The 26,552-nt window shown below is 45.6% G+C and overlaps 5 non-coding genes across 5 annotated transcripts; all 5 read left to right on the forward strand.

Annotated features, from left to right (window-relative positions):
• The first annotated feature begins 22,088 nt into the window (after nucleotides 1–22,088).
• On the forward strand, nucleotides 22,089–22,202 carry LOC140308128 (U5 spliceosomal RNA). The gene has a single exon (XR_011916102.1). It is a non-coding gene; the product is annotated as a U5 spliceosomal RNA (small nuclear RNA).
• Nucleotides 22,203–22,487: 285 nt separating this feature from the next.
• On the forward strand, nucleotides 22,488–22,678 carry LOC140308240 (U2 spliceosomal RNA). The gene has a single exon (XR_011916205.1). It is a non-coding gene; the product is annotated as a U2 spliceosomal RNA (small nuclear RNA).
• A 411-nt stretch (nucleotides 22,679–23,089) lies between these two features.
• Nucleotides 23,090–23,203, forward strand: LOC140308379 (U5 spliceosomal RNA). The gene has a single exon (XR_011916331.1). It is a non-coding gene; the product is annotated as a U5 spliceosomal RNA (small nuclear RNA).
• Nucleotides 23,204–23,488: 285 nt separating this feature from the next.
• LOC140307898 (U2 spliceosomal RNA) lies at nucleotides 23,489–23,679 on the forward strand. Its single transcript, XR_011915921.1, has one exon. It is a non-coding gene; the product is annotated as a U2 spliceosomal RNA (small nuclear RNA).
• Nucleotides 23,680–24,090: 411 nt separating this feature from the next.
• LOC140308275 (U5 spliceosomal RNA) lies at nucleotides 24,091–24,204 on the forward strand. Its single transcript, XR_011916237.1, has one exon. It is a non-coding gene; the product is annotated as a U5 spliceosomal RNA (small nuclear RNA).
• The last annotated feature ends 2,348 nt before the right edge of the window (nucleotides 24,205–26,552 follow it).

Here is a 26,552-nt window from a genome sequence, read left to right on the forward strand (position 1 = left end):
GTGTGAATGTCCGACCAGAGTTGGTAAAAAGCGGGTAAGAAAAGGTTAAAAAACCCGACTGTACACAATCAATAGCGGGAGCAGATGTGTTCGGCTACAAGAAGGTGTGACAGTCCGACCATGGTTTGTAAAAAGCGGGTAAGAAAAGGTGCAAATGCCCGACAATGTATGATCAAAAGAGGGAGCGGAGCTTTTCGGCTACAAGAAGGTTTGAATGTCCGACCATAGTTTGTAAAAAGCGGGTAAGAAAAGGTTCGAATGCCCGACTATACACCATCAAAAGCGGAAGCGGAGGTGTTCCGCTGTAGACGGTGTGAATGTCCGACCATAGTTGTTAAAAAGCGGGTAAGAAAAGGTTAAACTACACGACTGTACACAATCAATAGCGGGAGTGGAGTTGTTCGGCTACAAGAAGGTGTGAAAGTCCGACCATGGTTTGTAAAAAACGGGTAAGAAAAGGTTCGAATTCCCGAATATATACCATCAAAAGCGGAAGCGGAGGTGTTCGGTTGCAAGAAGGTGTGAACGTCCGACCAAAGTTTGTAAAAAGCAGTTAAGAAAAGGTTCGAATATCCAACCAAACAAAATCAAAAGCAGGAGCAGAGCTGTTCGACTGCAAGTAGGTGTGAATGTCCAGCCATAATTACTCACAAACGGGTAAGAAAAGGTAGTATTGCCACTCCATACATGATCAAAACAGGGAGCGGAGGTGGTTCAGCTGCAACGTGTGAATGTCTGACTATAGTTTGTAAAAAGCGGGTAAGACAAGGTGCGAATGCCCGACAATGTATGATCAAAAGTGGGAGCGGAGGTGTTCGGCTGCAAGGTCTGAATATCCAACCATAATTTCTAAAAACCGGGTAAGAAAAGGCTCGAAAGCCCGACTTTACACCATCAAAAGCGGGAGCGGAGGTGTTCAGCTGCAAGAAGGTGTGAATGTTCGACTAAAGATTGTAAAAATCTGGTAAGACAAGGTATGAATGTCCGACAATGTATGATCAAAAGCGGGAGCGGAGGTGTTCATCTGCAAGCAGGTCTGAATGTCCATCAATAATTGCTAGAAAACATGAAAGTAAAAATTTCTAAAATCAAACCACACATGATCATAAGTGGGAGAGGAGGTGTTCAGCTGCAAGAAGGTGTGAATATCCACCCATAATTCCTGAAAAATGGGTAAAAAAAAGGTGCGAATGCCCAACCATACATCATCAAAAGCAGCTGTGGATGTGTTCGGCTACAAGAAGGTGTGAACGTCCAACCAAAGTTTGTAAAAAGCAGTTAAGAAAAGGTTCGAATATCCAACCAAACATAATCAAAAGCGGGAGCAGAACTCTTCGACTGCAAGTAGGTGTGGATGTCAGATCATAATTTGCAAAAAGCTGATGAGAAAGGGTGAGAATGCCCGACTATACACCATCAAATGCGGGAGCGGAGTTGTTTGTCTGTGAGTAGGTGTGAATCTGCGACCATAATTGCTGAAAAATGTGTTAGAAAAGGTAAGAATGCCGGTCCATACATCATCAAAAGCGAGAGAGGTGGTGTTCTGCTGAAAGTAGGTGTGAATGTCCAGCCATAATTACTCACAAACGGGTAAGAAAAGGTAGTATTGCCAGACCATACATGATCAAAACAGGGAGCGGAGGTGGTTCAGCTGCAACGTGTGAATGTCTGACTATAGTTTGTAAAAAGCGGGTAAGACAAGGTGCGAATGCCCGACAATGTATAATCAAAAGAGGGAGCGGAGGTGTTCAGCTGCAAGAAGGTGTGAATGTTCGACTAAAGTTTGTAAAAATCTGGTAAGACAAGGTGCGAATGCCCGACAATGTATGATCAAAAGCGGGAGCGGAGGTGTTCAGCTGCAAGAAGGTCTGAATGTCCATCAATAATTGCTAGAAAAAAATAAAGTAAAAATTTCGAAAATCAAACCGCACATGATCATAAGTGGGAGAGGAGGTGTTCAGCTGCAAGAAGGTGTGAATGTCCACCCATAATTGCTGAAAAATGGGTAAAAAAAAGGTGCGAATACCCAACCATACATCATCAAAAGCAGGTGTTAATGTCAGATCATAATTTGCAAAAAGCTGATGAGAAAGGGTGAGAATGCCCGACTATACACCATCAAATGCGGGAGCGGAGTTGTTTGTCTGTGAGTAGGTGTGAATCTCCGACCATAATTGCTGAAAAATGTGTTAGAAAAGGTAAGAATGCCGGTCCATACATCATCAAAAGCGAGAGAGGTGGTGTTCTGCTGAAAGTAGGTGTGAATGTCCAGCCATAATTACTCACAAACGGGTAAAAAAAAGTAGTATTGCCAGACCATACATGATCAAAACAGGGAGCGGAGGTGGTTCAGCTGCAAGAAGGTGTGAATGTCTGACTAAAGTTCAAATATATTAACAAAAGCGGGAGGAGAGGTCTTCGGATAGATTGGTTGAGAATTTCCAACCATAATCTATAAAATGCGGTGAAAAAAAGGTGTGATAGAACCCTAAAAGGTGGAGCGGAAGTGTTCGGCTGCAAGAAGGTGTGAATGTCCGACTATATTTGGTGAAAAGCAGGTGAAGCAAGGTCTGAATGCCCAACCTTACATCATCAAAAGTGAGATCAGAGGTGTTTGGCTGCAAGAAGGCCATAGTTTGCCAAAAGCGGGTAAGGTGCGAATGACCGACTAAATATCAACAAAAGTGGGGGCGGAGGTCTTCGGATGCAAGTGGGTGTGAATATCCCACCATACAAGTATGGTGGAGAGGAAGCTGTGAATTGCTGACCATAGTTTGCAAAAAGCGGGTGAGAAAAGGTGCGAATGTCCAACCATACACCATCAAAACAGGGAGCGGAGGTGTTTGGCTGCGACAAGGTGTGAATGTCCACCCATAATTAATGAAAAGCGGGCAAGAAGTAGGTTCGAATGCCCAACCACTCATCATCAAAAGCAGGAGTGGATGTGTTCGGCTATAAAAAGGTTTGAATGTCCGAGCATAATTTGTAAAAAGCGGGTAAGAAAAGGTTCGAATGCCCGAACATACACCATCAAAAGAGGGAGCGGAGGTGTTCCGCTGTAAGAAGGTGTGAATGTCCGACCAGAGTTGGTAAAAAGCGGGTAAGAAAAGGTTAAAAAACCCGACTGTACACAATCAATAGCGGGAGCAGATGTGTTCGGCTACAAGAAGGTGTGACAGTCCGACCATGGTTTGTAAAAAGCGGGTAAGAAAAGGTGCAAATGCCCGACAATGTATGATCAAAAGAGGGAGCGGAGCTTTTCGGCTACAAGAAGGTTTGAATGTCCGACCATAGTTTGTAAAAAGCGGGTAAGAAAAGGTTCGAATGCCCGACTATACACCATCAAAAGCGGAAGCGGAGGTGTTCCGCTGTAGACGGTGTGAATGTCCGACCATAGTTGTTAAAAAGCGGGTAAGAAAAGGTTAAACTACACGACTGTACACAATCAATAGCGGGAGTGGAGTTGTTCGGCTACAAGAAGGTGTGAAAGTCCGACCATGGTTTGTAAAAAACGGGTAAGAAAAGGTTCGAATTCCCGAATATATACCATCAAAAGCGGAAGCGGAGGTGTTCGGTTGCAAGAAGGTGTGAACGTCCGACCAAAGTTTGTAAAAAGCAGTTAAGAAAAGGTTCGAATATCCAACCAAACAAAATCAAAAGCAGGAGCAGAGCTGTTCGACTGCAAGTAGGTGTGAATGTCCAGCCATAATTACTCACAAACGGGTAAGAAAAGGTAGTATTGCCACTCCATACATGATCAAAACAGGGAGCGGAGGTGGTTCAGCTGCAACGTGTGAATGTCTGACTATAGTTTGTAAAAAGCGGGTAAGACAAGGTGCGAATGCCCGACAATGTATGATCAAAAGTGGGAGCGGAGGTGTTCGGCTGCAAGGTCTGAATATCCAACCATAATTTCTAAAAACCGGGTAAGAAAAGGCTCGAAAGCCCGACTTTACACCATCAAAAGCGGGAGCGGAGGTGTTCAGCTGCAAGAAGGTGTGAATGTTCGACTAAAGTTTGTAAAAATCTGGTAAGACAAGTTATGAATGTCCGACAATGTATGATCAAAAGCGAGAGCGGAGGTGTTCATCTGCAAGCAGGTCTGAATGTCCATCAATAATTGCTAGAAAACATGAAAGTAAAAATTTCTAAAATCAAACCACACATGATCATAAGTGGGAGAGGAGGTGTTCAGCTGCAAGAAGGTGTGAATATCCACCCATAATTCCTGAAAAATGGGTAAAAAAAAGGTGCGAATGCCCAACCATACATCATCAAAAGCAGCTGTGGATGTGTTCGGCTACAAGAAGGTGTGAACGTCCAACCAAAGTTTGTAAAAAGCAGTTAAGAAAAGGTTCGAATATCCAACCAAACATAATCAAAAGCGGGAGCAGAACTCTTCGACTGCAAGTAGGTGTGGATGTCAGATCATAATTTGCAAAAAGCTGATGAGAAAGGGTGAGAATGCCCGACTATACACCATCAAATGCGGGAGCGGAGTTGTTTGTCTGTGAGTAGGTGTGAATCTGCGACCATAATTGCTGAAAAATGTGTTAGAAAAGGTAAGAATGCCGGTCCATACATCATCAAAAGCGAGAGAGGTGGTGTTCTGCTGAAAGTAGGTGTGAATGTCCAGCCATAATTACTCACAAACGGGTAAGAAAAGGTAGTATTGCCAGACCATACATGATCAAAACAGGGAGCGGAGGTGGTTCAGCTGCAACGTGTGAATGTCTGACTATAGTTTGTAAAAAGCGGGTAAGACAAGGTGCGAATGCCCGACAATGTATAATCAAAAGAGGGAGCGGAGGTGTTCAGCTGCAAGAAGGTGTGAATGTTCGACTAAAGTTTGTAAAAATCTGGTAAGACAAGGTGCGAATGCCCGACAATGTATGATCAAAAGCGGGAGCGGAGGTGTTCAGCTGCAAGAAGGTCTGAATGTCCATCAATAATTGCTAGAAAAAAATAAAGTAAAAATTTCGAAAATCAAACCGCACATGATCATAAGTGGGAGAGGAGGTGTTCAGCTGCAAGAAGGTGTGAATGTCCACCCATAATTGCTGAAAAATGGGTAAAAAAAAGGTGCGAATACCCAACCATACATCATCAAAAGCAGGTGTTAATGTCAGATCATAATTTGCAAAAAGCTGATGAGAAAGGGTGAGAATGCCCGACTATACACCATCAAATGCGGGAGCGGAGTTGTTTGTCTGTGAGTAGGTGTGAATCTCCGACCATAATTGCTGAAAAATGTGTTAGAAAAGGTAAGAATGCCGGTCCATACATCATCAAAAGCGAGAGAGGTGGTGTTCTGCTGAAAGTAGGTGTGAATGTCCAGCCATAATTACTCACAAACGGGTAAAAAAAAGTAGTATTGCCAGACCATACATGATCAAAACAGGGAGCGGAGGTGGTTCAGCTGCAAGAAGGTGTGAATGTCCGACTAAAGTTCAAATATATTAACAAAAGCGGGAGGAGAGGTCTTCGGATGAGAGTGGTTGAGAATTTCCAACCATAATCTATAAAATGCGGTGAAAAAAAGGTGTGATAGAACACTAAAAGGTGGAGCGGAAGTGTTCGGCTGCAAGAAGGTGTGAATGTCCGACTATATTTGGTGAAAAGCAGGGGAAGCAAGGTCTGAATGCCCAACCTTACATCATCAAAAGCGAGATCAGAGGTGTTTGGCTGCAAGAAGGCCATAGTTTGCCAAAAGCGGGTAAGGTGCGAATGACCGACTAAATATCAACAAAAGTGGGGGCGGAGGTCTTCGGATGCAAGTGGGTGTGAATATCCCACCATACAAGTATGGTGGAGAGGAAGCTGTGAATTGCTGACCATAGTTTGCAAAAAGCGGGTGAGAAAAGGTGCGAATGTCCAACCATACATGATCAAAACAGGGAGCGGAGGTGTTTGGCTGCGACAAGGTGTGAATGTCCACCCATAATTAATGAAAAGCGGGCAAGAAGTGGGTTCGAATGCCCAACCACACATCATCAAAAGCAGGAGTGGATGTGTTCGGCTATAAGAAGGTTTGAATGTCCGAGCATAGTTTGTAAAAAGCGGGTAAGAAAAGGTTCGAATGCCCGAACATACACCATCAAAAGAGGGAGCGGAGGTGTTCCGCTGTAAGAAGGTGTGAATGTCCGACCAGAGTTGGTAAAAAGCGGGTAAGAAAAGGTTAAAAAAACCCGACTGTACACAATCAATAGCGGGAGCAGATGTGTTCGGCTACAAGAAGGTGTGACAGTCCGACCATGGTTTGTAAAAAGCGGGTAAGAAAAGGTGCAAATGCCCGACAATGTATGATCAAAAGAGGGAGCGGAGCTTTTCGGCTACAAGAAGGTTTGAATGTCCGACCATAGTTTGTAAAAAGCGGGTAAGAAAAGGTTCGAATGCCCGACTATACACCATCAAAAGCGGAAGCGGAGGTGTTCCGCTGTAGACGGTGTGAATGTCCGACCATAGTTGGTAAAAAGCGGGTAAGAAAAGGTTAAACTACACGACTGTACACAATCAATAGCGGGAGTGGAGTTGTTCGGCTACAAGAAGGTGTGAAAGTCCGACCATGGTTTGTAAAAAACGGGTAAGATAATGTTCGAATTCCCGAATATATACCATCAAAAGCGGAAGTGGAGGTGTTCGGTTGCAAGAAGGTGTGAACGTCCGACCAAAGTTTGTAAAAAGCAGTTAAGAAAAGATTCGAATATCCAACCAAACAAAATCAAAAGCAGGAGCAGAGCTGTTCGACTGCAAGTAGGTGTGAATGTCCAGCCATAATTACTCACAAATGGGTAAGAAAAGGTAGTATTGCCACTCCATACATGATCAAAACAGGGAGCGGAGGTGGTTCAGCTGCAACGTGTGAATGTCTGACTATAGTTTGTAAAAAGCGGGTAAGACAAGGTGCGAATGCCCGACAATGTATGATCAAAAGAGGGAGCGGAGGTGTTCGGCTGCAAGGTCTGAATATCCAACCATAATTTCTAAAAACCGGGTAAGAAAAGGCTCGAAAGCCCGACTTTACACCATCAAAAGCGGGAGCGGAGGTGTTCAGCTGCAAGAAGGTGTGAATGTTCGACTAAAGTTTGTAAAAATCTGGTAAGACAAGTTATGAATGCCCGACAATGTATGATCAAAAGCGGGAGCGGAGGTGTTCAGCTGCAAAGAAGGTCTGAATGTCCATCAATAATTGCTAGAAAACATGAAAGTAAAAATTTCTAATATCAAACCGCGCATGATCATAAGTGGGAGAGGAGGTGTTCAGCTGCAAGAAGGTGTGAATGTCCATCAATAATTGCTAGAAAACATGAAAGTAAAAATTTCTAAAATCAAACCGCACATGATCATAAGTGGGAGAGGAGGTGTTCAGCTGCAAGAAGATGTGAATATCCACCCATAATTCCTGAAAAAAGGGGAAAAAAATGGTGCGAATGCCCAACCATACATCATCAAAAGCAGCTGTAGATGTGTTCGGCTACAAGAAGGTGTGAACGTCCAACCAAAGTTTGTAAAAAGCAGTTAAGAAAAGGTTCGAATATCCAACCAAACATAATCAAAAGCGGGAGCAGAACTGTTCGACTGCAAGTAGGTGTGGATGTCAGATCCATCCATCCATCCATCATCTGCCGCTTATCCGGGGGTCGGGTCGCGGGGGCAGCAGCTTGAGCAGAGAAACCCAGACGTCTCTGTCCCCGGCCACTTCCTCCAGCTCTTCCGGGGGGACCCCGAGGCGTTCCCAGGCCAGCCGAGAGACATAGTCTCTCCAGCGTGTCCTGGGTCTTCCCCGGGGTCTCCTCCCAGTGGGACGTGCCCGGAACACCTCCCCAGGGAGGCGCCCAGGGGGCATCCTAACCAGATGCCCGAGCCACCTCATCTGACTCCTCTCAATGCGGAGGAGCAGCGGTTCTACTCCGAGCCCCTCCCGGATGACTGAGCTTCTCACCCTATCTCTAAGGGAGAGCCCAGACACCCTGCGGAGGAAACCCATTTCGGCCGCTTGTATTCGCGATCTTGTTCTTTCGGTCACTACCCACAACTCGTGACCATAGGTGAGGATGGGAACGTAGATTGACCAGTAAGTAGAGAGCTTCGCCTTCTGGCTCAGCTCCCTCTTCACAACGACGGGTCGGTGCAGAGCCCGCAACACTGCAGACGCCGCACCGATCCGCCCGTCAATCTCCCGCTCCATTCGTCCCTCACTCGTGAACAAGACCCCGAGATACTTGAACTCCTCCACTTGGGGAAGGATCTCATTCCCGACCCGGAGAGAGCATTCCACCCTTTTCCGGCTGAGAACCATAGTCTCGGATTTGGAGGTGCTGATTCTCATCCCAGCCGCTTCACACTCGGCTGCGAATCGCTCCAGTGAGAGCTGAAGGTCACGGCCTGACGACGCTAACAGAACCACATCATCTGCAAAAAGCAGAGACCCGATTCTGAGGTCGCCAAATCGGACACCCTCAACGCCCTGGCTGCGCCTAGAAATTCTGTCCATAAAAGTTAGGAACAGAATCGGTGACAAAGGGCAGCCCTGACGGAGTCCAACTCTCACCGGAAACGTATCCGACTTACTGCCGGCAATGCGGACCAAACTCTGGCACCGGTCATACAGAGACCGAACGGACCCTATCAAGGGGTCCGGCACTCCATATTCCCGGAGCACCCCCCACAGGACTCCACGAGGGACACGGTCGAACGCTTTCTCCAAGTCCACAAAACACATGTAGACTGGTTGGGCGAACTCCCATGCACCCTCCAGAATCCTGCCGAGGGTATAGAGCTGGTCCACTGTTCCACGGCCAGGACGAAAGCCACACTGCATCTCCTGAATCCGAGGCTCGATTATCCGACGGATCCTCCTCTCCAATACCCCCGAATAGACCTTACCAGGGAGGCTGAGGAGTGTGATACCCCTATAGTTGGAACACACCCTCCGGTCCCCCTTTTTAAAGAGGGGGACCACCACCCCAATCTGCCAGTCCAGAGGCACTGTCCCCGATGTCCACGCGATGCTGCAGAGGCGTGTCAGCCAAGACAGCCCTACAACATCCAGAGCCTTGAGAAACTCAGGACGGACCTCATCCACCCCCGGGGCCTTGCCACCGAGGAGCTTTTTGACCACCTCGGCAACCTCAGCCCCAGAAATGGGAGGCCCCGTCTCCGAGCTCTCCGACTCTGCCTCTTCCGAGCACGTGTTGGTAGGATTGAGGAGTTCCTCGAAGTACTCCCCCCACCGACTCACAACATCCCTAGTTGAGGTCAGCAAAGCCCCGTCCCCACTGTAAACAGTGTTGACTGTGAGCCGCTTCCCCCCCCTGAGACGCCGGATGGTGGACCAGAATCTCTTCGAGGCCGTCCGGAAATCGTTCTCCATGGTCTCACCGAACTCCTCCCAGGCCCGAGTTTTTTTCTCAGCAACCGCCGAAGCCGCAGCCCGTCTGGCCTGTCGGTACCTATCAGCTGCTTCCAGGGTCCCACTGGCCAAAAAGGCCCGATAGGACTCCTTCTTCAGCTTGACGGCTTCCCTCACCACTGGTGTCCACCAGCAGGTTCGAGGGTTGCCGCCACGACAGGCACCGACCACCTTACGGCCACAACTCCGATCAGCTGCCTCGGCAATGGAGTCACGGAACATGGCCCATTCGGACTCAATGTCCCCCACCTCCCCCGGGATATGGTTGAAGCTCTGCCGGAGGTGGGAGTTAAAGCTCCTTCTGACGGGGGATTCTGACAAACGCTCCCAGCAGACCCTCACAATACGTTTGGGCCTGCCAGGTCTGATCGGCATCCTCCCCCACCAGCGGAGCCAACTCACCACCAGGTGGTGATCAGTTGACAGCTCCGCCCCTCTCTTCACCCGAGTGTCCAGGACATACGGCCGCAAGTCCGATGATACAACCACAAAGTCGATCATCGAACTGCGGCCAAGGATGTCCTGGTGCCAAGTGCACATATGGACACCCTTATGTCTGAACATGGTGTTCGTTATGGACAGTCCATGACCAGCACAGAAGTCCAACAACATAACACCACTCTGGTTCAGATCGGGGGGGCCGTTCCTCCCAATCACACCCCTCCAGGTCTCACTGTCATTGCCCACGTGAGCATTGAAGTCCCCCAGCAGAACGAGGGAGTCTCCGGTAGGAGCATTCTCCAGTGCCTCCCCCAGAGACTCCAAAAAGGGTGGGTACTCTGAACTGCTGTTTGGCGCATAGGCACAAACAACAGTCAGGACTCGTCCCCCCACCCGAAGGCGGAGGGAGGCTACCCTCTCGTTCACTGGGGTAAACCCCAATGTACTGGCACACAGCCGGGGGGCAATAAGTATGCCCACACCTGCTCTGCGCCTCTCACCACGGGCAACTCCAGAGTGGAAGAGAGTCCAACCCCTCTCAAGAGGACTGGTTCCAGAGCCCAAGCCGTGCGTCGAGGTGAGTCCGACTATATCTAGCCGGAACCGCTCAGCCTCGCGCACCAGCTCCGGCTCCTTCCCCAACAGAGAGGTGACATTCCACGTCCCAAGAGCTAGCTTCAGTAGCCGAGGATCAGACCGCCAAGGCCTCTGCCTTCGGCCGCTACCCAGCTCACATCGCACCCGACCCCCTTGGCCCCTCCCACGGGTGGTGAGCCCGTCGGAAGGGGGACCCACGTCATCATTTCGGGCTATGCCCGACCGAGCCCCATGGGCACAGACCCGGCCACCAGGCGCCCGCTGCCGGGCCCCACCCCCGGGCCTGGCTCCGGGGGGAGGCCCCGGTGTCCCATATCCGGGCAAGGGATCACGAGGTCCAAATTTTTTGTTCATCATAAGGGGTCTTTTGAGCTGTTCTTTGTCTGGTCCCTCATCTAGGATCTGCTTGCCTTGGGTGACCCTACCAGGGGCTTAAAGCCCCGAGCAACATAGCTCCCGGACTCATTGGGGCACGCAAACTCCCCCACCACGATAAGGTGACAGCTCAGGAGGGAGGGATGTCAGATCATAATTTGCAAAAAGCTGATGAGAAAGGGTGAGAATGCCCAACTATACACCATCAAATGCGGGAGCGGAGTTGTTCGTCTGTGAGTAGGTGTGAATCTCCGACCATAATTGCTGAAAAATGTGTTAGAAAAGGTAAGAATGCCGGTCCATACATCATCAAAAGCGAGAGAGGTGGTGTTCTGCTGAAAGTAGGTGTGAATGTCCAGCCATAATTACTCACAAACGGGTAAGAAAAGGTAGTATTGCCAGACCATACATCATCAAAAGCAGGAGTGGATGTGTTCGGCTACAAGAAGGTTTGAATGTCCGAGCATAGTTTGTAAAAAGCGGGTAAGAAAAGCTTCGAATGCCCGAACATACACCATCAAAAGACAGACCGGACGTGTTCCGCTGTAAGTAGGTGTGAATGCCCAACCATAGTTGGTAAAAAGAAGGTAAGAAAAGGTTCAAATATCCGACTGTACACAATCAATAGCGGGAGCGGATGTGTTCGGCTACAAGAAGGTGTGAAAGTCTCACCATGGTTTGTAAAAAGCGGGTAAGAAAAGGTGCGAATGCCCGACAATGTATGATCAAAAGAGGGAGCGGAGGTTTTCGGCTACAAGAAGGTCTGAATGTCCGACCAAAGTTTGTAAAAAGCGGGTAAGAAAGGTTTGAATGCCCGACTATACACCATCAAAAGCGGGAGCGGAGGTGTTGCACTGTAAGACGGTGTGAATGTCTGACCATAGTTTGTAAAAAGCAGTAGGTGTGAATGTCAGATCATAATTTGCAAAAAGCTGATGAGAAAGGGTGAGAATGCCCTACTATACACCATCAAATGCGAGAGCGGAGGTGTTTGTCTGTGAGTAGGTGTGAATGTCCCACCCTAGTTGCTGAAAAATGTGTTAGAAAAGGTAAGAATGCCAGCCCATACATCATCAAAAGCGGGAGAGGTGGTGTTCGGCTGCAAGAAGGTGTGAATATCCAGCCATAATTACTCACAAACGGGTAAGAAAAGGTAAGAATACCAAACCATAAATTATCAAAAGCGGCAGCAGAGATGTTTGGCTGGTATTTATAAATGTCTAGATAGATTTGAACAAAAAACAACGTAGTATTTTGCAGTAAAAGAAAGAAAGGTTCAGAAATCCGAGAAAAAGCTTTTCATGAGTTCTGCATGATTTGGGATTTTGCTTATAAAATGCATTCCTTCAATCAAACTATGGTAAAACGGCTTTTACCTTCATATTTATCAATGTCTAGATCGACTTCAACAAAGAACAACATTAGATTTTGCAGTAGAAGAAAGAGAGACACTGAAGGATCAGGAATCCGAGAATAAGCTTATTTTCATACGTTCTGCATGATTTGGGATTTTGCTATAAAATGAATTCCTTCACTCAAACTATGTTAAAACTGCTTTTACCTTCATATTTATCAATGTCTAGATCGACTTCAACAAAGAACAACATTGTATATTGCAGTAGTAGAAAGAGCAACACTGAAGGAACAGGAATCCGAGAATAAGCTTACTTTCATACGTTCTGCATGATTTGGGATTTTATGTATAAAATGAATTCCTTCACTCAAACCAAGTGAAAACTTCTTTGTCCTTCATATTTATCAATGTCTAGATCGACTTCAACAAAGAACAACATTGTATATTGCAGTAGAAGAAAGAGAGACACTGAAGGAACAGGAATCCGAGAATAAGCTTCTTTTCATACGTTCTGCATGATTTGGGATTTTGCTATAAAATGAATTCCTTCACTAAAACTATGTTAAAACTGCTTTTAACTTCATATTTATCAATGTCTAGATCGACTTCAACAAAGAACAACATTGTATATTGCAGTAGAAGAGAGAGCAACACTGAAGGAACAGGAATCCGAGAATAAGCTTATTTTCATACGTTCTGCATGATTTCGGATTTTCCTATAAAATGAATTGCTTTGCTCAAACCAAGTTAAAATTGCTTTGTCTTCATATTTATCAATATCAAAGCAGTTTTAACATAGTTTGAGTGAAGGAATTCATTTTAAAACAAAATCTCAAAACATGCACAACACATGAAAAGCTTATTCTCGGATTCCTGATCCTTCAGTGTTGCTATTTGTTATATTGCAAAGTACAACGTGTTTTCTTTGTTTTGTTTAAATCTATCTCGACATTGATAAATATGGAAGGACAAAGCAGGTTTAACTTGGTTTGAGCAAAGCAATTCATTTTGTAGCAAAATCCGAAATCGTGAAGAACTCATGAAAGCAAGCTTATACTCGGATTCCTGAAACTTTTAGATCTTAGATTTGCTCTTTCTTTTACTGCAAAGTACGTTGGGGTTTTTTTTTTGTTTAAATCTTTCTAGACAAGGTAAATATGAAGGACAAATCAGTTTTAACATAGTTTGAGTGAAGGAATGCATTTTATAAGCAAAATCCCAAATCATGCAAAACTAACGAAAAGCTTTTTCTCGCTTTTCACTGCTTTTTACAAACTGGTCGGACGTTCACACCTTCTTGCAGCCGAACAATTCCGCTTCCACTTTTGATGGTGTATATTCGGGCATTCAAACCTTTTCTTACCCGCTTTTTACAAACCATGGTCGGACTTTCACACCTTCTTGCAGCCGAACACCACCTCTCCCGCTTTTGATGATGTATGGTCCAGCATTCTTACCTTTTCTAACACATTTTTCAGCAATTATGGTCGGACATTCACACCTACTCACAGCCAAACACTTCCGCTCCCGCATTTGATGGTGTTTAGTCAGGCATTCTCACCCTTTCTCATCAACTTTTTGCATATGATCTGATATTCACACCTACTTGCAGTCGAACACCTCCGCTTCCGCTTTTGATAGTATATATTCGGGCATTCGAACCTTTTCTTACCCGCTTTTTACATACCATGGGTGGACTTTCACACCTTCTTGTAGCCGAACAACTCTGCTCCCGCTATTGATTGTGTACAGTCGGGTATTTTAACCTTTTCTTACCCGCTTTTTACCAACTATGGTCGGACATTCACACCTTCTTACAGCGGAACACGTCCGCTCCCTCTTTTGATGGTGTATGTTCGGGCATTCGAACCTTTTCTTACCTGCTTTTTACAAACCATGGTCGGACTTTCACACCTTCTTGTAGCCGAACACCTCCGCTCCCTCTTTTGATCATACATTGTTGGGCATTCGCACCTTGTCTTACCCGCTTGTTACAAACTATAGTCAGACATTCACACGTTGCAGCTGAACCACCTCCGCTCCCTGTTTTGATCATGTATGGTCTGGCAATACTAGCTTTTCTTACCCGTTTGTGAGTAATTATGGCTGGACATTCACACCTACTTGCAGTCGAACAGCTCTGCTCCCGCTTTTGATTTTGTTTGGTTGGATATTCGACGCTTTTCTTAACTGCTTTTTACAAACTTTGGTCGGACGTTCAAACCTTCTTGCAACCGAACACCTCCGCTTCCGCTTTTGATGGTATATATTCGGGAATTCGAACCTTTTCTTACCCTCTTTTTACAAACCATGGTCGAACTTTCACACCTTCTTGTAGCCGAACAACTCCACTCACGCTATTGATTGTGTACAGTCGGGTAGTTTAACCTTTTCTTACCCGCTTTTTACCAACTATGGTTGGACATTCACACCGTCTTACAGCGGAACACCTCCGCTTCCGCTTTTGATGGTGTATAGTCGGGCATTCGAACATTTTCTTACCCGCTTTTTACAAACTATGGTCGGACATTCAATCCTTCTTGTAGCCGAAAAGCTCCGATCCCTCTTTTGATCATACATTGTCGGGCATTTGCAACTTTTCTTACCCGCTTTTTACAAACCATGGTCGGACTGTCACACCTTCTTGTAGCTGAACACATCCGCTCCCACTATTGATTGTGTACAGTCAGGTTTTTTAACGTTTTCTTACCCGCTTCTTACCAACTCTGGTCGGACATTCACACCTTCTTAAAGCGGAACACGTCCGCTCCCTCTTTTGATGGTGTATGTTTGGGCATTCGAACCTTTTCTTACCCGCTTTTTACAAACTATGCTCGGACATTCAAACCTTCTTGTAGCCGAACACATCCACTCCTGCTTTTGATGATGTGTGGTTGGGCATTCGAACCTACTTCTTGCCCGCTTTTCATTAATTATGGGTGGACATTCACACCTTGTCGCAGCCAAACACCTCCGCTCCCTGTTTTGATCATGTATGGTTGGACATTCGCACCTTTTCTCAACCGCTTTTTGCAAACTATGGTCAGCGATTCACAGCTTCCTCTCCACCATACTTGTATGGTGGAAGATTCACACCCACTTGCATCCGAAGACCTCCGCCCCCACTTTTGTTGATATTTAGTCGGTCATTCGCACCTTACCCGCTTTTGGCAAACTATGGCCTTCTTGCAGCCAAACACCACTGATCTCATTTTTGATGATGTAAGGTTGGACAATCAGACCTTGCTTCACCTGCTTTTCACCAAATATAGTCGGACATTCACACCTTCTTGCAGCCGAACACTTCCGCTCCACCTTTTAGTGTTCTATCACACCTTTTTTTCACCGCATTTTATAGATTATGATTGGAAATTCTCAACCATTGTCATCCGAAGACCTCTCCTCCCGCTTTTGTTAATATATTTGAACTTTAGTCGGACATTCACACCTTCTTGCAGCTGAACCACCTCCGCTCCCTGTTTTGATCATGTATGGTCTGGCAATACTACCTTTTCTTACCCGTTTGTGAGTAATTATGGCTGGACATTCACACCTACTTTCAGCAGAACACCACCTCTCTCGCTTTTGATGATGTATGGACCGGCATTCTTACCTTTTCTAACACATTTTTCAGCAATTATGGTCGGACATTCCCACCTACTCAGAGCCGAACACCTCCGCTCCCGCATTTGATGGTGTATAGTCGGGCATTCTCACTCTTTCTCATCAGCTTTTTGCAAATTATGATCTGATATTCACAGCTGCTTTTGATAATGTATGGTTGGGCATTCGCACCTTTTTTTACCCATTTTTCAGGAATTATGGGTGGACATTCACACCGTCTTGCAGCTGAAAACATCCTCTCCCGCTTATGATCATGTGCGGTTTGATATTCGAAAATTTTCTTTCATGTTTTAAAGAAATTATTGATGGACATTCAGACCTTCTTGCAGCTGAACCCCTCTGCTCGCGCTTTTGATGGTGTATAGTAGGGCTTTCGAGCCTTTTCTTCCCGGTTTTTACAAATTATGGTTGGACATTCAGACCTTCTTGCAACCTAACACCTCCGCTCCCTCTTTTGATCATACATTGTCTGGCATTCGCACCTTGTCTTACGCGCTTTTTACAAACTTTAGTCGGACATTCAGACCTTCTTGCAGCTGAACCACCTCCGCTCCCTGTTTTGATCATGTATGGTCTGGCAATACTACCTTTTCTTACCCGTTTGTGAGTAATTTTGGCTGGACATTCACACCTACTCATAGCCGAACAACTCCGCTACCGCATTTGATGGTGTATAGTCGGGCATTCTCACCCTTTCTCATCAGCTTTTTGCAAATTATGATCTGACATTCACACCTACTTGCAGTCGAACAGCTCTGCTCCCGCTTTTGATTATGTTTGGTTGGATATTCGAACCTTTTCTTCACTGCTTTTTACAAACTTTGTTCGGAGGTACACGTCTTCTTGAAGCCGAACACCTCCGCTTCCGCTTTTGATGGTGTATAGTCGGGCTTTCGAGCCTTTTCTTACCTGGTTTTTAGAAATTATGGTTGGACATTCAGACCTCGCAGCCGAACACCTCCGCTCCCTCTTTTGATCATACATTGTCGGTTATTCGCACCTTGTCTTACCCGCTTTTTACAAACTATAGTCAGACATTCACACGTTGCAGCTGAACCACCTCTGCTCCCTGTTTTGATTATGTATGGTCTGGCAATACTACCTTTTCTTACCCGGTTGTGAGTAATTATGGCTGGACATTCACACCTACTTGCAGTCGAACAGCTCTGCTCCCGCTTTTGATTTTGTTTGGTTGGATATTCGAACCTTTTCTTAACTGCTTTTTACAAACTTTGGTCGGACGTTCACACCTTCTTGCAGCCGAACAACTCCACTACCGCTATTTATTGTGTACAGTCGGGTAGTTTAACCTTTTCTTACCCGCTTTTTACCAACTATGGTCGGACATTCACACCGTCTTACAGCGGAACACCTCCGCTTCCGCTTTTGATGGTGTATAGTCGGGCATGCGAACCTTTTCTTACCCGCTTTTTACAAACTATGGTCGGACATTCAAACCTTCTTGTAGCCGAAAGCCTCCGCTGCCTCTTTTGATCATATATTGTCGGGCATTCGCACCCTTTCTTACCCGCTTTTTATAAAACCATGGTCGGACTGTCACAACTTCTTGTAGCCGAACACATCTGCTCCCGCTATCGATTGTGTACAGTTGGGTTTTTTAACCTTTTCTTACCCGCTTTTTACCAGCTCTGGTCGGACATTCACACCTTCTTACAGCGGAACACGTCCGCTCCCTCTTTTGATGGTGTATTTTCGGTCATTCAAACCTTTTCTTACCCGCTTTTTACAAACTATGCTCGGACATTCAGACCTTCTTGCAGCTGAATCACCTCCGCTCCCTGTTTTGATTATGTATGGTCTGGCAATACTACCTTTTCTTACCCGTTTGTGAGTAATTATGGCTGGACATTCACACCTACTTTCAGCAGAACACCACCTCTCTCGCTTTTGATGATGTATGGACCGGCATTCTTACCTTTTCTAACACATTTTTCAGCAATTATGGTCGGACATTCCCACCTACTCAGAGCCGAACACCTCCGTTCCCGCATTTGATGGTGTATAGTCGGGCATTCTCACTCTTTCTCATCAGCTTTTTGCAAATTATGATCTGATATTCACAGCTGCTTTTGATAATGTATGGTTGGGCATTCGCACCTTTTTTTACCCATTTTTCAGGAATTATGGGTGGACATTCACACCGTCTTGCAGCTGAAAACATCCTCTCCCGCTTATGATCATGTGCGGTTTGATATTCGAAAATTTTCTTTCATGTTTTAAAGAAATTATTGATGGACATTCAGACCTTCTTGCAGCTGAACCCCTCTGCTCGCGCTTTTGATGGTGTATAGTAGGGCTTTCGAGCCTTTTCTTCCCGGTTTTTACAAATTATGGTTGGACATTCAGACCTTCTTGCAACCTAACACCTCCGCTCCCTCTTTTGATCATACATTGTCTGGCATTCGCACCTTGTCTTACGCGCTTTTTACAAACTTTAGTCGGACATTCAGACCTTCTTGCAGCTGAACCACCTCCGCTCCCTGTTTTGATCATGTATGGTCTGGCAATACTACCTTTTCTTACCCGTTTGTGAGTAATTTTGGCTGGACATTCACACCTACTCAAAGCCGAACAACTCCGCTACCGCATTTGATGGTGTATAGTCGGGCATTCTCACCCTTTCTCATCAGCTTTTTGCAAATTATGATCTGACATTCACACCTACTTGCAGTCGAACAGCTCTGCTCCCGCTTTTGATTATGTTTGGTTGGATATTCGAACCTTTTCTTAACTGCTTTTTACAAACTTTGTTCGGAGGTACACGTCTTCTTGAAGCCGAACACCTCCGCTTCCGCTTTTGATGGTGTATAGTCGGGCTTTCGAGCCTTTTCTTACCTGGTTTTTAGAAATTATGGTTGGACATTCAGACCTTGCAGCCGAACACCTCCGCTCCCTCTTTTGATCATACATTGTCGGTTATTCGCACCTTGTCTTACCCGCTTTTTGCAAACTATAGTCAGACATTCACACGTTGCAGCTGAACCACCTCTGCTCCCTGTTTTGATTATGTATGGTCTGGCAATACTACCTTTTCTTACCCGGTTGTGAGTAATTATGGCTGGACATTCACACCTACTTGCAGTCGAACAGCTCTGCTCCCGCTTTTGATTTTGTTTGGTTGGATATTCGAACCTTTTCTTAACTGCTTTTTACAAACTTTGGTCGGACGTTCACACCTTCTTGCAGCCGAACACCTCCGCTTCCGCTTTTGATAGTATATATTCGGGCATTCGAACCTTTTGTTACCCGCTTTTTACAAACCATGGGTGGACTTTCACACCTTCTTGTACCCGAACAACCCTGCTCCCGCTATTGGTGGTGTACAGTCGGGTATTTTAACCTTTTCTTACCCGCTTTTTACAAACTATGGTCGGACATTCACACCTTCTTACAGCGGAACACGTCTGCTCCACCTTTTAGTGTTCTATCACACCTTTTTTTCACCGCATTTTATGGATTATGGTTGGAAATTCTCAACCACTCTCATCCGAAGACCTCTCCTCCCGCTTTTGTGAATATATTTGAACTTTAGTCGGACATTCACACCTTCTTGCAGCTGAACCACCTCCGCTCCCTGTTTTGATCATGTATGATCTGGCAATACTACATTTTCTTACCTGTTTGTGAGTAATTATGGCTGGACATTCACACCTACTTTCAGCAGAACACCACCTCTCTCGCTTTTGATGATGTATGGACCGGCATTCTTACCTTTTCTAACACATTTTTCAGCAATTATGGTCGGAGATTCACACCTACTAACAGACGAACAACTCCGCTCCCGCATTTGATGGTGTATAGTTGTTGTTTTGCAAATTATGATCTGACATTCACACTTACTTGCAGTCGAACAGTTCTGCTCCCGCTTTTGATTATGTTTGGTTGGATATTCGAAACTTTTCTTAACTGCTTTTTACAAACTTTGGTTGGACGTTCAAACCCTCTTGTAGCCGAACACATCCACAGCTGCTTTTGATGATGTATGGTTGGGTATTCGCACCTTTTTTTTACCCATTTTTCAGTAATTATGGGTGGACATTCACACCTTCTTGCAGCTGAACACCTCCTCTCCCACTTATGATCATGTGCGGTTTGATTTTCAAAATTTTTACTTTAATTTTTTCTAGCAATTATTGATGGACATTCAGACCTTCTTGCAGCTGAACAACTCCGCTCCCTCTTTTGATCATAAATTGTCGGGCATTCGAACCTTTTCTTACCCGCTTTTTACAAAACTTGGTCGGACTTTCACACCTTTTAGTAGCCGAACAACTCCGCTCCCGCTATTGATTGTGTACAGTCGGGTATTTTAACCTTTTCTTACCCGCTTTTTACCAACTATGGTCGGACATTCATAACTTCTTACAACGGAACACCTCCGCTCCTTATTTTGATGATGTATGGTTGGGCATTCAAACCTACTTGTTGCCCGCTTTTCATTAATTATGGGTGGACATTCACACCTTGTCGCAGCCAAACACCTCCGCTCCCTGTTTTGATGGTGTATAATGGTGGACATTCGCACCTTTTCTCACCCGCTTTTTACTATGGTCGGCCATTCACAGCTTCCTCTCCACCATACTTGTATGGTGGGATATTCACACCCACTTGCATCCGAAGACCTCCGCCCCCACTTTTGTTGATATTTAGTCGGTCATTCGCACCTTACCCGCTTTTGGCAAACTATGGCCTTCTTGCAGCCAAACACCTGATCTCGCTTTTGATGATGTAAGGTTGGGCATTCAGACCTTGCTTCACCTACTTTTCACCAAATATAGTCGGACATTCACACCTTCTTGCAGCCGAACACTTCCGCTCCACTTTTGAGTGTTCTATGTAGCATTCACACCTTTTTCTTCACCGCATTTTATAGATTATGGTTGGAAATTCTCACCCACTCTCATCCGAAGACCTCTCCTCCCGCTTTTGTTAATGTATAGTCGGGCATGAGAACCTTTTCTTACCCGCTTTTTACAAATTATGGTTGGACATTCACACCTACTTGCAGCCGAATACTGATACTGATCCTCCCGTAATAAAATGGTCGGATCTTATCAAACACACTTTGTTTCTTGTGACAATCAAGTCAGCGAAACAGCGTATACACGTCAAGACACTGAATCAAGTTTGCCACAAGAACTCATAAGTTTGGCAGTATTGCTCTGCCGTCAGCAATCATACACCCATTTTATTTTCGTGAGACATGTGCAGGCACCTGTTCATCTACTGTTCTATCACTATGAATTAGTTTATCTATTATCAATAAGGATACTTCTACAACTACTATCAAAGTATGTCCGGACTTCTTATGTTGTCAGTTGCTATATATGAATAAGTGGGTAGCTACTGACAAGCATTAAGCATGTCACACAGCCCAAACATATAACATTTCAGGACACACCACACAGTTAACAACCACAGTGAAGCGTGTCAAAGCCCAAACATGTAACATTCAACGGGACACTTACACAACACATTCAAATCAAACAGTCAGACAACATACAAGAACATATACCCCAGCCGGCATTGCTCCCTGCCTATTTTCCTACAGCTCACTATGTGTGCGCACACCTTTATTCACAAACTCTTCAACTTATACTCTTTTACCGAAGCTGCTACAGCTCGATTGGCCGAATACCCTTAGATCCTATTTCGGTGAATTTGACATCTGCCTTACATGTAACAGATTAGCGATTTAGTTTGAGTGAAGGAATTCATTTTATAGCAAAATCCCAAATCGTGAAGAACTCATGAAAGTAAGCTTATTCTCGGATTCATGAAACTTTAGATTTGCTCTGTCTTTTACTGCAAAGTACAACGTTGTTTTTTTTGTTTAAATCTTTCTAGACATGGTAAATATGAAGGACAAAGCAGTTTTAACATAGTTTGAGTGAAGGAATTCATTTTATAGATAAAATCCCAAGAGTCTGCTGAGAAACAAGAATGAATGCGAAGTAGACTTTAACACGGCTCTAGGAGCGAGCCGAGTGTGGGCTAACCGGGAGAATTGCTTGAAAGAAACGCGACACCGAATGAGCGGTCAGAACAAAGCCTCAATACGGTTTTCCCGTGGTGTTTTTGTTGCTGCCTTGTCTTTTGCACAGAGTAAAAGACAAGGCAGCCATCGAATAGGGCCCGATTGTTCCTACTTGGTCAGCCGAGGAGCAAGGGGGGGAGCAAGCGTCTCAACCAAGCAAAGCTCACCATGGGGAAGGTGGCTATGCCAACTAGCCTGATGCCCTGCTCCCGCAGTGATGGATAATCGTACTCTGGTTTCTCTTCATAACGTACAAGTCTTTCGCCTTTTACTAAAGACTTCCGTGGAAAGCAGCACTAATGAGTTGTTTCTATTTTTGGCAGGCTTTACCTTTGCGGGTGAAGCCCTTTCCGTCTGTGCAAAAGAAATCTTGTTACTGTGCAGAGTGACTTCTCTGAGTAGAGTCGCCTTACTTGTTGCAACTGTGCCGATGTTGCTTGGATGGTGCTTGCTGGAGCGTGCGGGAGTGCAAAGTTATACCATTTAAAAGGGCTGAAGAGTGCTCAGTGCAGCGGGTGGGCGGAGGTGCAAAGTGACACTCTGGCCACCTATGGCCATAAAAAGAACACCGCTACAAGTGCGCATTGTGCCAGGAAGGGCCCTTGGACGTGAACCAGTGGACAGATATCACTTCTCGGCCTTTTGGCTAAGATCAAGTGTAGTACCTGTTCTTATCAGTTTAATATCTGATATGGCCTTTGTACGAGGACTACATATTAAATTGATTTTTAGCAATAGGAGTTGAAAAAGGAGCTTGCTCCGTTCACTCCAAGCATCGACCCGGTACTGCAGTGCCGCTGGGAACGGTGCGCTCTTCTCTGCTCTTGTGAAAAAGCAAACAGTGGTGCAGGATGGAAGTTTCAGGGAGCCCAAGATGAAACTTTCTTTTAGTCTGCTGAGAAAAGAGAGTGAATGCGAAGTAGACTTTAACACAGCTCTGGGGGCAAGCCGAGTGCGGGCTAACCGGGAGAATTACTTGAAAGAAACGCGACACTGAATGAGCGGTCAGAACAAAGCCTCAATACAGTGTTCCCGTGGTGTTTGTGGCTGCCTTGTCTTTTGCACAGAGTAAAAGACAAGGCAGCCATCGAATAGGGCCCGATTTTTCCTACTTGGTCAGCCGAGGATCATGGAGGGGGAGCAAGCGTCTCAACCAAGCAAAGCTCACCATGGGGAAGGTGGCTATGCCAACTAGCCTGATGCCCTGCTCCCGCAGTGACGGATAATCGTACTCTGGTTTCTCTTCATAATGTACAAGTCTTTCGCCTTTTACTAAAGACTTCCGTGGAAAGCAGCACTAATGAGTTGTTTCTATTTTTGGCAGGCTTTACCTTTGCGGGTGAAGACCTTTCCGTCTGTGCAAAAGAAATCTTGTTACTGTGCAGAGTGACTTCTCTGAGTAGAGTCGCCTTACTTGTTGCGACTGTGCCGATGTTGCTTGGATGGTGCTTGCTGGAGCGTGCGGGAGTGCAAAGTTATACCATTTAAAAGGGCTGAAGAGTGCTCAGTGCAGCGGGTGGGCGGAGGTGCAAAGTGACACTCTGGCCACCTATGGCCATAAAAAGAACACCGCTACAAGTGTGCATTGTGCCAGGAAGGGCCCTCGGACGTGAACCAGTGGACAGTTATCGCTTCTCGGCCTTTTGGCTAAGATCAAGTGTAGTACCTGTTCTTATCAGTTTAATATCTGATATGGCCTTTGTACGAGGACTACATATTAAATGGATTTTTAGCAATAGGAGTTGAAAAAGGAGCTTGCTCCGTTCACTCCAAGCATCGACCCGGTACTGCAGTGCCGCTGGGAACGGTGCGCTCTTCTCTGCTCTTGTGAAAAAGCAAACAGTGGTGCAGGATGGAAGTTTCAGGGAGCCCAAGATGAAACTTTCTTTTAGTCTGCTGAGAAAAGAGAGTGAATGCGAAGTAGACTTTAACACAGCTCTGGGGGCGAGCCGAGTGCGGGCTAACCGGGAGAATTGCTTGAAAGAAACGCGACACTGAATGAGCGGTCAGAACAAAGCCTCAATACGGTGTTCCCGTGGTGTTTGTGGCTGCCTTGTCTTTTGCACAGAGTAAAAGACAAGGCAGCCATCGAATAGGGCCCGATTTTTCCTACTTGGTCAGCCGAGGAGCAAGGAGGGGGAGCAAGCGTCTCAACCAAGCAAAGCTCACCATGGGGAAGGTGGCTATGCCAACTAGCCTGATGCCCTGCTCCCGCAGTGACAGATAATCGTACTCTGGTTTCTCTTCATAATGTACAAGTCTTTCGCCTTTTACTAAAGACTTCCGTGGAGAGCAGCACTAATGAGTTGTTGCTATTTTTGGCAGGCTTTACCTTTGCGGGTGAAGCCCTTTCTGTCTGTGCAAAAGAAATCTTGTTACTGTGCAGAGTGACTTCTCTGAGTAGAGTTGCCTTACTTGTTGCGACTGTGCCGATGTTTGAAGCTGGAGTGCAAAGTTGTTGCTTGAATGGTGCTCGCTGGAGCGTGCGGGAGTGCAAAGTTATACCATTTAAAAGGGCTGAAGAGTGCTCAGTGCAGCGGGTGGGCGGAGATGCAAAGTGACACTCTGGCCACCTCGAAAACCGAGGTTACATCCAGTACCAGGGGCAGCCCAAGCTCTGCCGCAAGTGTGGTGAGCATGGGCACCTGGTTGAGGCTTGTACCAAGGTGATATGTGGGAAGTGCAGAGAAATTGGGGACACTTTTGGAGAGTGTCCAAATGGCAGGAAATGTAATCTCTGTGGAGAATTAAATCACCTCTTCTGAGATTGCCCTAAATCTTTTGCCAACAAATTAAAGACGGTAAAGCCACAGTCAAGCCAACAAAGAGAAGGACCAGAGGTGGCAGTTGGTGAACAAAGTGAAGAGGTTGACCCAATAAATTCAAACTTCCCGCTAAAAGCTTGGATTGGAAGTGAGGAGCAAAAAGGAGAGGGGCCTGTAGAGGCCTCACCACTCAGTGCTGAAGTCTGTGAGAATTCACAGGCAGAGGGTGGAGCTAAGCTAAATGAGGAGGAAGAGCAGACAGGTGAGTCTAGTGAAGGTACTCACCTCCCCGAAGGTCAACAGCCGAGGAGGACGGCATCTGAGTTGTCCTCTGATTCCCTTTAGCTCTGCAATCAACCCCCAGGGACTCAAAGTTAAATGCAACATTGCATCAGAGGCCAACACGAGAGTCCGAAAAGGAGAGCTAGTTTCCCAAGAAATAACCTGAGTGTGTAATTTGTTTTGATAACTTAGAAAAACGAAAATGACATACCTACTTTCCTTTATCCTTTTAATGGTTCTCACCTTCTCAACACTAAATGTGAGAAGTGTGAAATCAAAGACAAGAGCCCAGAGTATTATATCCTTCTTAGACTCCATAAAATCAGATGTGTTTTTAATACAAGAATGTGGACTACCTTTTTTGAAAAACCATAGACAATGGGAGGAAATGTGGCCCAATTTATCGATATGGAGTGTCTCAAATCAAATTAAAAATGATGGTGTGGCCATTCTAATTAAAAATCCGCATGTTCTGGTGCGAGACGGACGGGCACTTTTAGCACACTTGAATTTTATGGGGCAAGACTTTAACCTCTTAAATATTTATGGTTTCAATGGAAAAAATGACAGGTATGACCTTTTAGAAGATTACTCACAAACGGGTAAGAAATGGTAGTATTGCCAGACAATACGTGATCAAAACAGGGAGCGGAGGTGGTTCAGCTGCAAGGTGTGAATTTCTGACTAAAGTTTGTAAAAAGCGCGTAAGACAAGGTGCGAATGCCCAACAATGTATGATCAAAAGAGGGAGCGGAGGTTTTCGGCTGCAAGGTCTGAATGTCCAACCATAATTTGTAAAAACCGGGGAAGAAAAGGCTCGAAAGCCCGACTATACACCATCAAAAGCGGGAGCGGAGGTGTTCAGCTGCAAGAAGGTGTGAATGTCCGACCATAGTTGGTAAAAAGCGGGTAAGAAAAGGTTAAAATGCCCGACTGTACACCATCAAAAGCGGAAGCGGAGGTGTTCGGCTTCAAGAAGACGTGAACCTCCGAACAAAGTTTGTAAAAAGCAGTTAAGAAAAGGTTCGAATATCCAACCAAACATAATCAAAAGCGGGAGCAGAGCTGTTCGACTGCAAGTAGGTGTGAATGTCAGATCATGATTTGCAAAAAGCTGATGAGAAAGGGTGAGAATGCCCGACTATACACCATCAAATGCGGGAGCGGAGTTGTTTGTCTGTGAGTAGGTGTGAATCTGCGACCATAATTGCTGAAAAATGTGTTAGAAAAGGTAAGAATGCCGGTCCATACATCATCAAAAGCGAGAGAGGTGGTGTTCTGCTGAAAGTAGGTGTGAATGTCCAGCCATAATTACTCACAAACGGGTAAGAAAAGGTAGTATTGCCAGACCATACATGATCAAAACAGGGAGCGGAGGTGGTTCAGCTGCAACGTGTGAATGTCTGACTATAGTTTGTAAAAAGCGGGTAAGACAAGGTGCGAATGCCCGACAATGTATAATCAAAAGAGGGAGCGGAGGTGTTCGGCTGCAAGGTCTGAATGTCCAACCATAATTTCTAAAAACCGGGTAAGAAAAGGCTCAAAAGCCCGACTTTACACCATCAAAAGCGGGAGCGGAGGTGTTCAGCTGCAAGAAGGTGTGAATGTTCGACTAAAGTTTGTAAAAATCTGGTAAGACAAGGT

The sequence above is a fragment of the Leuresthes tenuis genome, unplaced genomic scaffold (assembly GCF_036924035.1).
Source record: "Leuresthes tenuis unplaced genomic scaffold, fLeuTen1.0.hap1 SCAF_5, whole genome shotgun sequence".
In the NCBI taxonomy this organism is placed as follows: Eukaryota; Metazoa; Chordata; class Actinopteri; order Atheriniformes; family Atherinopsidae; genus Leuresthes; species Leuresthes tenuis.